A 14,973-nucleotide genomic window follows, 5' to 3' on the forward strand; every position below is an offset into this window, starting at 1 on the left:
ATTTCAAATGCAGTTTCATAATCTCCCTTTCTAGATAATCTCGTTACGTACAATAACTTAATTGTGATGTGTAGACAAAAACGTGCTTTCTTTAAAATAACCACAGACCCTGCCGAAAGTCATTGGAACACGATTCCCTTATGTCTTAAAGGAGGTTTTTTGAGAAATGTGAAAGCGACTCTGCGGTAATGCAGTAGTACAGTGTCAGTGGTGTTCTTACAATGGAAAAGGTGTCGGACAGCCTCTGGCCAGAGGCTGCAGGAGCTGGGGGGAGTCTGGGGGGCGTTTGGAGACAAGGCTGCAGATTCCAGTACTGGGGCTCGTATGGTTTCAGTTTCAGATGTTTAGATCTCTCAATATTCTCCTCAGGCGAGAACCCCACTTTACGGGGCCGGCTGCTGTTTTAATTTAGTTGGTTGATAAACACTTCACCAGCATGCACAAAATCATTCTGCACATTTAAATAGAATAATATCGCGGTGTTTTTGCTGGCCGTAAATAAATCACAGGATTATTACATTTGTATGCTAAAAAGTAGACATTTTATTTTCTTGTGCATCCGAATTTTTAACTGGAGAGTTTTATTTTATAAAAGGGTACATCCTGAATACCAATGACGGCGCCGCACAGCCTCACAGCACACATAAAGTTAACGTCCATTGCGGAGGTCGTCGGGTTTAACAGGTTTTCCAGGTTGTCCTGTAACGGCGTGGATGAGCTCGTAGCTTGGCTTGTAAATGGATGTAGAAGTCGTCGCCCTGTGCGGAGACAAGCCCCGCGACTGGAAGGACGAGTCGGTCTGGGGTTCGGGTCAGCCCAGACCCGTACCCGTGACTGCAGCCTTGTCGGAGCTCGGGAATGGTGAAAATCCCGAGCTGGGCCGCAGTCCAAACGCGAGGCCCCCGCTACCGCAGTCTGCCCCCCCCCGCTCCCCCTCCCCGTGCGCGCCACCTACACGCACGCACCCCTGCCTGTCTTTCCCGGCGAATCCCGGTCTGCTGCGTCCGCGCGCCTCAGCCGGCCTGCGCTGCGGCACCGAGCGGTTTCCATGGCGACGCAGACCCGCTGAGACCCCGGGGATGCGGATCCGTCCGTCACGGCGAGCAGCCTGCGCTTGGAGCAGCGGCCGCCGGGCTCCCCCCACCCCGCCCCCCCTCTCTCCCGAGGGTTAGGATCGAGGTGCGCGTTCTGCATTTCATGTCGGGAAATCGCGGCTGCTGCGACAATCCGTCCCCCTTCCCCCTCCCCCCCCCGAAAATAAAGCTTTTTTTTTTCTTTCCGGGGTGGGTGGGCGGCGTGTTGGTAATTATTTGATATCGGCTTCTGAATATTGCTGATAATGGTTCACAATCAATCGAGCCCGTCCCGTGCACAGCGACGAGATTCGCGTGGAAACGCGCAGCGACACGGCCACTATCCCGCTCACTGGAAACTGGCGAATACTCAACGCAAACTTTCTCTCTCCTGTGTAAAGAATGAGAGACAAGTCTTTGCCTTATTCATATACTTCGACGATGGCTAATCCTAATTTAGGCGTATAAAACTGCAATATCTCAGGATCTTATCATATTCTCTACGACGTGGTCTTTTAAACTGCCTTAAATACTTTATCCTAACACAGTCACCTGGCCAAGTCTGCTCGTGAGCCAGTACGAGTATTAGTATGCGTGTTGATCGCACAGAGAGGAGGTGCCGATCGGGTGTGTGGCTCTAACGCTCCGTGCAGGGAGGGGGGCATATTGAGCTCGGAAATATGAACTGTCTCTATGGCAACAGGATGCGATCCCTCTCTCCCACACTTGCCCACTCTCCCTCCGCATTAGTGTTAACCCCTTCTCTCCCAGCCCAGAGAAAATGTTTGCTCTTGGCCACACAGGAGAGAGGTCCTCAGACATACCAGGAGAACATTTTTACTTTAAAAAAAAATCCCAATTTCAGATTTCAGGATTCCTTATTGTTGTCGTGTTTGGTAAACCTTACTCATTAAACAAATCGTTCGTAATGTAATATAAATGAGTAACAAAATGTGCTCACTTACAGTTACAAGCTAAAACACATATGGAATATTTCTCAAATCTTTCAGTCTTTTCAAGAGTGGGGCTTCCGAGGTGTAATCTGAGCCAGTGAGCGCAGGTCAGAATTGTGGACACGTCCCCTAATTTACTCGTTCAGGTGCCCCCAGAAAATCAGATATCTTGCAATAAGATCGTGGCGCTCAAAAAAGGAATATAGATTTGTTTTTGTGCTTTGAAATATACATTGCAAGAAAAAAAGTTATCTACATTTTACAATTACATTTCAATTTGAAGTTTTCTTTTGCATGGCAGTCAAACGATTTCAACGTGAAAACAGAAAGCAACCCTTCTTTTTCAACATTACTCCATGCTACAATGCTTCCGTCTAGCAGACATATTTGGCTCCGAGCTATAATTTGAAGTCTCCAGTTTGTAAGTGCTCTTACCTGCAGCGCGCATGTGACCCCCTGGTGTTTCTGTGACAGGACAGACTGGGGAGCTCGGGGGTGGAGTCGGTGCCGCGTTGACATGGAAGCTCAGGAAAAATCACCCCGCTTGGCCTCCAGACAGCACCGAGAGTGATATGAAAAGTGCGCTGGGTGATGTCCATTAAAAGTGACAGGAGAATCGAGTGCTGGCTCCTGGAAATGCCTGGGGAATCAAGGTGCTATGCTTTCTGGGGTGGAGTAGCCGTTAACGCGTCCCCGGGAGCCCTGCTGACGCACGTTCCTCTGTTCAGCTCTCGCTGGAGGGCTGTATAAGAAAATCAAGATTCTGCGAAATATCAACGCTGTTGTAGCTGCAGGAACTGTGGGGTGAAGGAATGAAGTTGTTCTGTGTGTCGAGGTGTGTGTGTGTGTTGGGCATTTATTTTGTGGTCAAGGCTAGCCCCTCTTCCCGTGACAAACGCGTGTGGAGACCGCGGAAAGGGAGCTCAACGTTTGATCCGTCTGTGATAACGTTTCTGTCAGTAACTCATGGGCCCGATGAACAAACGGCATCAGATTGTCAGAGGTGCAAGGAAGACAATGGCGTCATTGTGCCTGTCTGTTTCTACGTGAGGGGGTGTTGGTGAGGTAAAACTACAGTGTTATTAGCGCTTCCTTGATCGGGCTGGCACAGAACAGGGGCGATGCCGCGCAGTTCGCCGTGTGTCCAGCCCTCATGGCTCAGACTGGCCCTCGGCCGTGCTGGGTGACCATCTGTCTTGAGATTACTCTACACTGCACTGAAGAAGCGCCCGTCCTATCGCACTGTTTTACGTAACAGACGGAAAGACGCTCCCCTGAAGATTGGCAAGAATTCCCCCCCGCACACAACACGTCGTTTTCGATGTCTTGGAGCAAGAATAGACTCCGCCGCAGTTTGTCGGGTTTGCTTTGCTTGGGTGTCCTAGAAAAGCAGGAGAAGCCGGATCAAGGGATCGTGAGCGGAGGACCGACAGGAAGGTGAGAGCGAGGCCGAGAGCAGCCGGCGCGGCTCTGGGAGTGTTACAGAACCGTCTGGCACAAGTCGGCTTTCAAAAAAATGCGTGGGCCTTGTTGCGCCCTCTTTTTACGAATTGTGGACGGAAAACGAGTGAGCCAGCCCTGTGTTTTTTTGTTGCTGGTTGTTTACTGGAATCAGAGGCCCGTTCTGCCAGCGCCCGGTGCGACAGGAAGCTTTCATGTTCTGCGTGTGTGCTCGTGATCCCGGCTTGGAAAAGGCTTCGCCAGACGTTCGACCCCAGCGGTTCCGGAATTTCCTTTGTTTGGACAGGAAGCGACGCTGTTGGTTTTGGCTGGCGAGAGAATCCCAAAGGCAAAGGCCGTACAGACACAAGAAGCTTTTCATAGTCTTCTGAGGCTTTTCTGGTACGAGTTGAGGGGGGGAAAAAATCTCGCATAACAATTGGCAAAGTTGTGTAGAAATGTTTTCGTTGTTGCTCTTAAACTCTTTTTTGGTCATTTTGCTCATCAACATAACTATTTTTAGAACTTGGAAAATATTCACTTTTTGTTTTCATCCCTTATTAGCCGAAAGACTATTTTTTTTTGTTTCAGTTGCTAAAGGTCATTTTATATAAGCACCTCCTTAAAGTAGTAAAAAAAAAAGTTTTGGGGATATCCTCTTACCAAAAGCCTTCAAAATCCAGCAAAGATATTTCATGCTGGACAAATATTTGCATGCTTTTCCCCTAAATTAACAATAATTAATTGCAATTACTCCCAGAGGATCGCAGAGCGATCTACACAAGGGAGGAGACACTCTCAGGGTACAGGGTACAGGAGGAGAGACACACTGCTGCACCAGGTGGATTAGGGGGAACTTTAGGAGGGACAGATTGTTTAGACTCAGTGTGGATTTTAGTCATTGCCTGTCATTATACTGGAGCATAGGTTTGGAAATTCTGGTTTGGGGAGGAGGAGCGCCACCTACTGGTCCGCCAGCACTACTTCATTGCAGCCACCTGATTTTCCGTGCGGTCTCCCACGTACTGACAGCACTGAGCAGGCCCAGCCTCTCTCCGCTTCAGAGATCTGAACAGATCAGGCAGCAGGTGGCTTGTTCCTGTCGTTGCAGTAACCAGCTCAGTACTACAGTATATCCATATCAGTATTGCCCAGGAATATCACCTGGACTCTCCTGAAGTGCGGGTCTGTCCCTCTCCCCTCCTGCAGTAGTCGGCAGCTCTGAGGGATAAATCTGTGTTCTTCAGAGGTTCCTCCTCCTCAGCTGCAGTAACCTTGCACAGGCCTCGGGTGTGTTAAAGCCGAGATCTAGTTCTGCTGGGGGAAACACTAAACCAAGCATTAGTGGCTCATCCTGGGTAATCTGGGTTATGTAAAAACACTTTGGATTATTTGGGCTGCAACTGTTGTGGAAACTGGGCCGGCGCCTCTCAGGCACTCTGTGTGTTTCGTGTTTAAAGTGGGGCTCAGGGAGAAAAGCAGTGAAGGGACTCACGAAGACAGAGGCATGATCGTCAGGATTGCGGGACGGTCGCGGACAAACCTGCACATTTCCCTGTACCCCCGAACTGAGCGAAGACCAGCCGTCCTTTCATGGCCTTTGCATTCCAGCGGAGGTCATTTTAGTTTGATTGCTGTCAGATATTTTTATTTCTACAATACGGTCACACCACCTCAGTGCTTGAAAAGCCCAGGCTCGGCTGAGTTTCACCTCCAGTGTCTCTGGGAGCTCTGGTCCCTCTGCCAGGATTTCTGAGTGGTGAATCGTGGAGCCGTGTCTGAAGAGGCGGTGCTGTATGGAACGTGCTGGTTTTCCACCACATGTGCGCGAGCTGTGCTTCAGGGGGGCTTGAGGAAGTGTGCACCCACACTTTGATGGCGCTGAAACCTGGTTCCACAAGCGGCTCATGTTTGGGGGGGTCAGTTGTGTGGCCCCATCTCCCCCTTTCATGGTGCTGGCTCTTCCAGGTGTATGAGAATCTGACCTTTGACCCCCCCGCAAGCAAGACTCCCTCCCTCCAGCCAGTGCCCCCTCCCCCCAAGAGTGTGTGTGCTCACTGCTGCTCACAGGCAGCCTCACAACCCGCCGTCACTCAAACACCTCCTTCCACCCGGCTTCACACGAGAAGGTTTCGCTTCTCAGCCTGGGTTGCGGGGCGGTTTGAGAAAAAAGCTGCTTTCTGCTGGCTGTAGTTTTGCCTGAGGTTCCTAATGGGGGCGACTCGGGGGTCCGTGTGTTTATTTAAAGACGCTTTCATCTCGGGACCGGAGAAGACAGCTGCATGCAATTGGCATGATGTTGTTATAGAAGAATCACTTCGTCTCTGACACACAAGGAGCCTAATGACAGGCTTCTTGCGGTGTCCTTGAGAATGATAAATCCGCTTCTGCGCACCTGAACTGAATTCCAATGAACGGCGCGTCCACAAAGCAGCACGAGCTGCCTGCCTTGTAGGTGAAAAAATAACCCCGACGCTGTGTGGAATTTCGGCTGGTGCTGGGCTCCCAGTGAGGTGTGTGTGCTTGTCCGTGGGGCTGGTGGCACTGCAGGGGGCGATGGCAGGCACTGCGCCCCTCTGCTCCCTGCTGGCCAGTGGCAAATGAGGCGATGCTGACAAGCCTAAATCTGCCTGCTGCTCCCAGACAAGGCCCTGCTACCTGCTTCTGGAGTCACGTTTGTAAGCCCAGCGGGGTGCGGTCTCATTTCAGCACACCCCATTACATCGCATCTCAGCCAGCTCATTCGTTAGCTGACACAGAAAGACGATCTCTGGAGACGCCGTGATCTTGGAAAGACTGGAGCATAAGAACACCCGCGGGACAATCTTTTGTGTTTTTTGTCTTTTTTTTCTTTTGTGACTGAGAGAACCTCGAGAGGAGAGCGCCTCAAATTTACACCGTTCTGTGAAGATGTTCTCAGTGATTGAAGACAAGAGCCTGGATTAAATCCAGACCTCAGCTTTCCAGCCAATCATAGTGATGGGGACACTATACTAAGACCGAGGTCCTGACTCTCTGTGGTTATTAAAAATCCCAGGGCGTTTCTTGAAAAATATATTGGGACATTGGTTTAGAAATTCTGAATCAGCAGTAAGAGCGCCACCTACTGGTCCACCAGCACCACTTACAACAGCACTCATATATCTCAGAGTAGTTGGTTCCTCTCCCATCGGTGTACTTGTATTTCCTAATGTGGGAAGTCTGTTGTTTACCTGTGACCAAATAAAACCTTTAACGTTAAATTAAATGCATTTAGGTGTTCTCCTGGAAATTTTTGAAAATCAGTTTATTAAAGCATGGTCTGTTGAACGAAAATAAAACATCGCCTGCAAAGTTGCAGAAACACATTTTGTATACCATAAAATTGATAAAGATATCACTGTAAACTGTACAGTGCTTTTAAAAACCTAGTCCTTGCTTTGCAGTTTATATTTACACGTTATTTATAGTTGTTCAGATAAGGGTACATTTTATCCCCTGAAACATTCATTCCACTGTGTGCATGGTCTAAAAGAAGGAAAAAAAAACGGTTTTACACGTGCCAAAAGAAATGTACATTTCTGTTGAAAATGTTCAGATTACAATCTCTCACATTCCAGTGCCACTCACTAGTTCATCTATAATGACCTTGAAGTACAAAAACCTTATTTTACCAAAAAAATCTCTCTGGACTTATTGTATGTAAGCCAGAAAATAAAAGAATGAATGAATAACTGACTGGTATGACACTTGCAGATTTGGAGGAATCGCCTGAAGGGTGGTTTTGTGGGGCTGGGGGGGAATTGATTAGACCTTTGCTTGTAAATTGTACTGCAAGGAGAGAAGAGGCTCTGAAACACAGGAGCCCAGCTTGCTGGATGTGGTCAGTAGAGACTCTAGAGACAGAGGCCCGTCCGAGAGACGAGTCTGACTGCTCCTGGGCTGCCCCCAAGTCCAGGGGTGGCGGCTCCGGCCGAGGCACACAAGCCATCCTGTCCGGCTCGGTGCCGAAACGCCAGCTGGGCCGACCTGTCCTGCTCGCTTTGCCTGAGGCAGAGCAGAGATGCGGGAGACAGTCGTTTGGGTGCCGTTGTCACGTCTTTAATGAAGGGTAATCCAGGCAGCTGTGTGGGATGGGAAGGGGGTGACACAGCGCAATGCCGAAGAAGTAGTTCACATCTTTTCATCTGGTTTGTTCAAAACACAGAGACGTCACCGCCCTCCCACACAACTGGTGGGAACAGGTTGTGAAAAGTATTTCAAACAATACTTGTGTCACAAAAAAGGCTTCTGTCAGCCATCCATAAGAACAGAAGAGTGATCTGCAGCCCGGGCTCTGGAGATTAATTCCAGCTCTTATTTACTGAATTATGGTCTTAATGAACAGCATGTGCACTGAGACCCTTCTTGTCAGAAGAGGATAGGAAAAGAAACAGCAGGTAGCCATGTAACCCATCTTACTTGGTTCCTGATGTTCTGAGGATGGATCAGCCGGAACATGTATTGGAAGATCTGTTGAAATCAGCTTATGCAACGCGGCTGGGCAGCTTGCTCCCGACACCCACCTCCCTTTGTGTAAAGCTTTATAGAGCTTTGCCTAGCTGGACTTGTTCCTCCCTCTTGGCCTGTCCAGAAGTGTGTGCTGTTTCTGTTTCCCTGGAGTTTAGTGTGAATGGCTGCTAACCTCACTCGCTGTATGTCTGTGCAGATCTCTTGAAATACGCAGTATTTCCTATAATCTTTCCATGGTTTTACCATGCATCTACTTTTGTTAAATCTTCTTGCAGAACGTACCAGACTTGCTGTAGTACACGTCCCTGTCATTTACAACACCCCTCCCTGTTGTTTTACCCTGAATTTACCGTGCTTGAACACGACAGACTCAACTCTTACCCTTGCCCTTAGAGGGCGTTAGAGTCAGCCTCCTGTAGCTGTACATGTTCTAGCCTCTGATTGGCTCGTCCATTTGTTTTGTCAATAAATAGTTCAGATCATTTAATTTGGCAAACAGCTATTCACACGCAGTTTTTAGAGTTAGAGTTATTTTTATCAATTCATCCTAAGAGTCATAAGAAAGTGCTAGAGAAAACAGAAAATTACCTAAAACCTGGTATGAACCTCGAAATGAGTTCAGATGGAACATAGGGGTGAACATAGCTCTGAAAGGCGCTGAAAATGTTGTATTTATAAATATGATCTTCACATTGTATTATCCTCTATTGTGAGTTATGGATCTGTACTTAGTTATAGAACACAGAGCTACTTTGCTAAACTTTTTTTTTTCCATCCACTACTTTTTATCTTCCACTTCAATTAAAATAATAACAGTCTGCTCAGCCACTCGTGAAAATTTTTTAACCCATTTAACAGCGTGTTGCGCGAAATCAAAACTAGTACAGCGATGTCCCCTGCCTCAGATCTGTGTCACTGTGTGGCCATGGGGGAGAAGGAGCCTGATGACGTGTGGAAGCACCCTGGGATTGACAGAAAACATCTGCTCTTTTCTCCAGTGTGAGGCAACAAACCCCAATAGTGGCTTGCACAAGAAAAGGGTGGGATGGTGAGACTGGGATACAGTTATGAGCACCCCTGTATCTGTTACCACGGAGACGTGGTGTTGCTGTGGTTAAGGTGCAGGGCCTCTTACTGGGATTTCCTGGTTCGAAGCTCAGCTCTGCCCCTGACTCTGTGTCACCTGCTTCTGCACCTTCAGGTGAGCTATAAGAGGGGGTTCCTGTCAGGAGTGAGTCTGCAAACTGCTGAGGACAAGGGCTTCAGCTGAGCATCTAGCATCTATAAACGCAAGGAGCTCAGGGAATAGCAGTTCCTTTGATCAGGGCTGGGTTTCTTCAAGTGTGATCGCTGGAAGAGGATGCTAGTTCAGGTCAGGGTTTGGCAGAAGACCTGTCCAAGATTTAGCTCACTGAGAAGTGTTCTTATCAGCGGTTGTTTATGTCCTGGGTTCTGAGGACTGACGGGTTGTAAACCCGTAAGGAGGAATGACCTTCAGGGCACACTTCGGCACCAGCGGTCAGTAACCCTGCACACTTCGGCACCAGCGGTCAGTAACCCTGCACACTTCGGCGGTCTTGAATGTACCTGAGATTTGTTTTCTTGCCACGACTTTGAGAAACAGATACAGGAGCAGGCTTTGTCTGAGCAGACTTGTAAATCTGTGGTGTCCGGAGGGCCCAGATGAGCTCAGCCTGCTGGGCTCGCCTCCTCGCCGGCCCACTCCGGGGTCTCCTGCGGGTCTGGGCTCCTGTCTCTCTTCTTCTTTCAGCAAGATGACAGACTTCAGAAAACCACAACAGATCGCCGCAGCAGGACAGGCGCAAGAGGCTCTATCACTCTGGCTTCTAAAGGGCAGCGGAAGGTCACACAGGCCAAGCCAGTCACCCTGACACCGCTCTGTGTCCTCCATGAAGGGAGACAGAGCTCTGAGGAGAACAGCTGGCGATACCTGCAGCTCCGAAAGATCCAGGGATAAACCTCATGCAGGGTGGAAGGAAAATAAATTAGCCTGCAGACTCCTTGCTTCTGGGAAAAGGTGTGCAATTAGAAGAATGCCGTGACTTTCCAGCTCCACTATGAGGGTTTCTACAGCTTTGACAGAGCGCCTGGAGGGGTAAGTGAAGTCAGGTCTTCTACAGGTCAGGTTCTCTTCTGCCTGTCCAAGCGTTACACTCAGGTGGTTTCTCCTCCTTCCTCCTCTGAGGATCGAAAGCGTTTCTTCATAAAATTGCCCACTCCGAAAATTAGTTTAAGTAACAGTTACTCCATCGGTACTCCATTATTAACAATCAATGCTGCGCCGCATTTTAATTAGCAGCGCTTCCTAAGAGCAGGTAATTCTAATTGTTAATGACCACAGCACTCCTGGGATTCCTCCGTGAGCTGACTGGACATTAATGCACAGAGTGCAGTTCTGGTCAGTTCAGGCTTTGATTGAGGAGAAGAAATAAAAGGATGGAGTGGGCTGGCTCGTGTTCCCAGTCGGCACTGGAGATCCGGTAAATTAAAATGCAAGCGTCCCCAGAATACTGCAGGCTTTGTATATCGTTACAGCAGTGACAAAAATAAGACCGTCTGCTGCCAGCGTATATACTGAGCAGCTCTGCTCATTATTTCTTTTTTTATTCTTGGTCCATGTTTGTCTTATTCCAAGAATTCAACAAAAAAGAAAAAGAATGAGGGGACTTTTCAAGATTATGAGGTTATCTATTTTTTTAAAAAGAGGCTTATTTAGCATTTCAGCTTCTAGACACGTAATTCCCTTTTTGTTAAAAAAAGACCTCCTTTGCATTTCAAAGCATTTTGCCTCCCCTCCACTCCCCTCACACGCACTTGCGTGGAAACACAAACGTGTTCTGTTCTGCCTGCACCTGCATCTTACAAAAGAGCTATTTGGCCCTCTCTGACACACACACTCACTCAGGCTCCTTGGCCTGGAGCTCCCCTCTGTTTCTGAATGTCAGAGGCTGAATTGTAGCGAACTCGGGTCTGAGAATGGACGGTACAATTTTGCACAGTTGTTTTTGCCAAGCTAATTGTGGACTAAAGATTCGTGAGAATTTTACTGCAAGCGGCCTGTGTAAACAACAAGAGTAAGCGTCAGCTGGGATGGGCTGGGCTGGTGTGGTGTGTAACCTGTCTGATATGGAGATGTAAGAAGTGGGAGGTGAACTGGGCAGACGGTACCCACAGCTTCATGCATTCATGCAGGTCTGCAGAGGGATTACAGTATTGACTCGAGCTCTGTGCCCCCAGGCTGAAGGATGAGGAGGAGGTCTGACTGCCGCTCACCTGATGTGGAGCAGTCCAGGGGGACACAGCAGGGGCAGAGATGAGGGGTATTAAAAGAAACAATGATGAACCGCATTTGTACGGGGGGGGGGTGAATTTGGGGGCTGTCGTCTCTCCCAGACATGCTTTTCTGAACCGCTTTGGGTGAGCTGGTGCGCACCGCGTGAGTGTGTGAACATGAAATTCACATTAAGATATTGATCGTGTTCATGCTGGGGGGTTGGGGGGGGGGGGGCATTGCACAGCCCTGCTTCCAGCCTTTTCCTGTATTTCCCTGGTGTGGAGCAAAACTTTCCTGAACTGACCAACAGAGTGACAGAAAGAGTTGGAGAGAATTCTCTGTTACACCCCACCAAATCTTCCAGCGACTGTAAAATGATGTCTGGCTCCTGCAGGCCTCGTTTGCTCGAACTGCTGACAGAGAATGTTTTAAAACGTAAATGTATGTGTTTGCGTTTTCTACAGTGCCACCCCTGTATTTTGTGTTGCACGCCTTGCTAGGTTTAGAGGGTGCTTAACAGATATTCAATAAGAGGTCAAAATGTAAAAGTTGTCGCAGGTCGTTGACAGGCAGGACCAAATGAATAAGGACCTTTTCAATAGTTTTTCTTGGACAAAACAGCAGCTAGATGAATGGTCAGTGAGTAACAGTATGGAGAAAGAGCATGATATCTTTTGGTGTTATAAATGACTCAGGCAGGGCGATGCAATGACATTTCTTGTGCATTAGGAACAGAACTGCCCTGCTTGTCATGCTTACTGTGGAGGTTACAAGCATTCAAGAAAGTACAACACAGTAACCATTATGATGCACTTTTTTAAACAAGTTTATTAATGGATTTAAAGCTGCTACAAATTGTAACCTGCAGCACCTTTTTAATTAGCAATGTAGTGTGCAACTTACCTTAAGAGACCCTGATTACAGAGAGTGCTTAGGTTTTGGGCATTTGAGTTAATACTTGAATTATGTGCATATACTGCCTTATGGTTTCATGTTATTTAAAAGCTGATCTTGCAGTAACTGAACTACCTGTGCCTAGTGGTTAGTCTCATAGGATCCTTTCCTGTACGAACAGAGACATTAGGCAGTATCCTCACTCATTGGCCACAATGCGAGGAACACTTATTAATCACTATCAGCCCACAAGAACAGACTCTCCCTGGTGGGTTGTCCACGTCCAGTTCCCGGTTCTCAGTCCTAACGAAACCTGTGGGAACTACAGCTCAAGGCCACACACTGCTGTTATGGGAACCACAGGGGAAGGGACTGGACTATCTCTATTGTAGAACCTCTTGGACCTCTTGGGGTCCTGCCATTTCAGCAAGTCAGTGTGCAGGTACTGTACTGTATGTGCCCATTCCATAATCTCAAATCCTGTTTTTGTAGTTGGTCTGAGGCAAATGCTAACTCTCATATTCGCCTGATTTTGTTCCCCTCTTATTTAAGCTGTACTTGAAAATAAACTGGAGAATCACACCTCGGTGTCCAGGCATTAGCTAAGGATTTCATGACTTTCTAACAAGATCAAACTGCCAGGGTCACTAAGGCAGTCATGCTGCCAGATCTTTTTTCCTCAGGAAATAGAGCTCCACATGATTTTTGCTGGAAAAACGTGGGCATCTGAGACAAACATTAGGCTATCTCTCAAGCCTCGACTTTTTCTTGAGATGTCCCGAGAGGCACCTTTTCAACATCACTATGGTTACAAACTAAAAACCAGGAGGCGTTTCCTTGAATTGTTTCCTGTGAAATGGTTCATAAAGAAAGGTCAGAAATGTCTCCTTTTTTCACAGGTCTGCTGGTAATGTCTAGTTTTCTGTATTATTTAAATGAAGAAAGCAAACCCATGTGAGTTTTATACTACTTCTGTCATCTCTTTGACTGTTTTTCTCATTTCTCATAAGGTGGTGCCATCTTAGGCTGCATTTTTGCATTTTTTGCTTTCTCCAGTTCTTTCCTGCTGCCTAAGAAACTTTCAGAATGAATTGGGACTCTAGCAAATAAACCTTTGGGACTTGAACCCAGTACACAGTAAACTAGAGTAGTCAGGATATTGACCCCGTCCTTACTTCCTTGTGCAGTGGCAGGATTCAAGTGAAGGAGAGGAAGGAGATGGTTGTGCTTCATGGGAAAGCAGACTGGACTAACGGGACTGACTCCTCGGGGTTATGGAGACACTGTGCTGATGTGTGGCTTCTACAGTAGTATGTCATCATGTAGTCAATGGAATACAGAACATGGCGCAAGGGAAAGGTGGGAGAGGTGGCTGTGAGAAAGTGGGTTTATGGAGGGTAATCCGAACTCAAACTGAACAATGGTCTTCGCTAACGTCAGTAGGTTCCATTTGAAAATGGAGCCCTCACTTCTTAGCTTTGGTGAACACTGACTGAAGACACACTGCACCACATCTGCACACAAACACACACACACACACACACACACACACAAACTCGTCCACAAGTCCCTGGCCATAGCCTGAGCAGTGGCTGGCCGGTCCAAAATCCGCCCACCCACAAGGGCTGAATTCTCCAGTTCTCCTTGGAAAAGTCAACACAAGGCTGGGGCTGATTCCTCAGACATGGAGACATCGGACGATAGGGTTTCCCCGGAAAGATGCGAGAACATTCCATAATAACGTCTAAAACACGTCAGCTCAAGCTTGGCTAGTCATGGCTACAGAGGTGCTCAGACCAGCCAATCGTGGCCAGGGAGTGAGGACTGTCCACACACACACACAGCGCATTCACACGCACTCACACGCACACAGCGCACTCACACGCACACAGACACACACATCAGACCCCTGGTGTCAGGCACAAACGTGCGATGTGTTACTTGGATGAGGCTGAGTGTTGTGAGAGTGGAGAAAAAGACAACAGAAGACAGGTGACGCTAAAATGAACATTTATAATGACTTTTTTTTGTTGTTGCTGCTGTTGTTGCCGGAAATAATAATTAAAAAAACGATTTAATATATATTAGTACTAAAATGCCGACTTCACTGATAAATCCACAGGTCAAAAAACACAACTTACTTTTTTTCTTTTCTTTTTTTTTTTACAAACACAATGCTACAGTAACATTTAAATACTCATTACTCTTTAAGTCAAGTTTTACGAATGGTGTTTCAAAAAGAATCTCAAAATAACAACAAAACCAAAAATAGAAACAATAATTCACCTTTCCAGTCGTCCCTTTTTTTTGTGGCGGTTGTTGTTGTTTTATTAATAGTAATATAATATGTTAAAAATAAATAGCTTCAGTGAAGAGACCACACAAAAATGAGACCCAGCAGCATAAAAAGTCATTTGTGAAATGCAGTGCTCCTGCGACAGCTTGCAGCTCCTTCCTGTACACAGACAGCAGCTCTCCTGGCTGCGGTTCTGCAGCTGGCCAAGACTGGCATCAGTCTTGTGTGCAATTCGGCATTTGGCACTTCTAGAACAGGTGGGTGCTATCTTTTTTGCTTTCTGAAATCTATTTAACCTTATACTGTATATGCGTACTTCGTCAGGGTGAGTACTATATCTGCAAATACCCCTCGGACTTCCAGGCAAGGATTGGGTGAACATTAATAACTGGGATTGTCCCGGAAGCGAACATGATCTCAACTTCCATTCTGTCCCTCGTTTTTTTTTCCTGGGACTTACTGGACAATCCCGTCTACCTCGAATCCTGCCATTTTTTCCTTTTTCTCCTCTCGGCGTGTCGATGGCGAGGG

The sequence above is a fragment of the Atractosteus spatula genome, chromosome 3 (genome assembly GCF_055471065.1).
Source record: "Atractosteus spatula isolate fAtrSpa1 chromosome 3, fAtrSpa1.hap1, whole genome shotgun sequence".
In the NCBI taxonomy this organism is placed as follows: Eukaryota; Metazoa; Chordata; class Actinopteri; order Semionotiformes; family Lepisosteidae; genus Atractosteus; species Atractosteus spatula.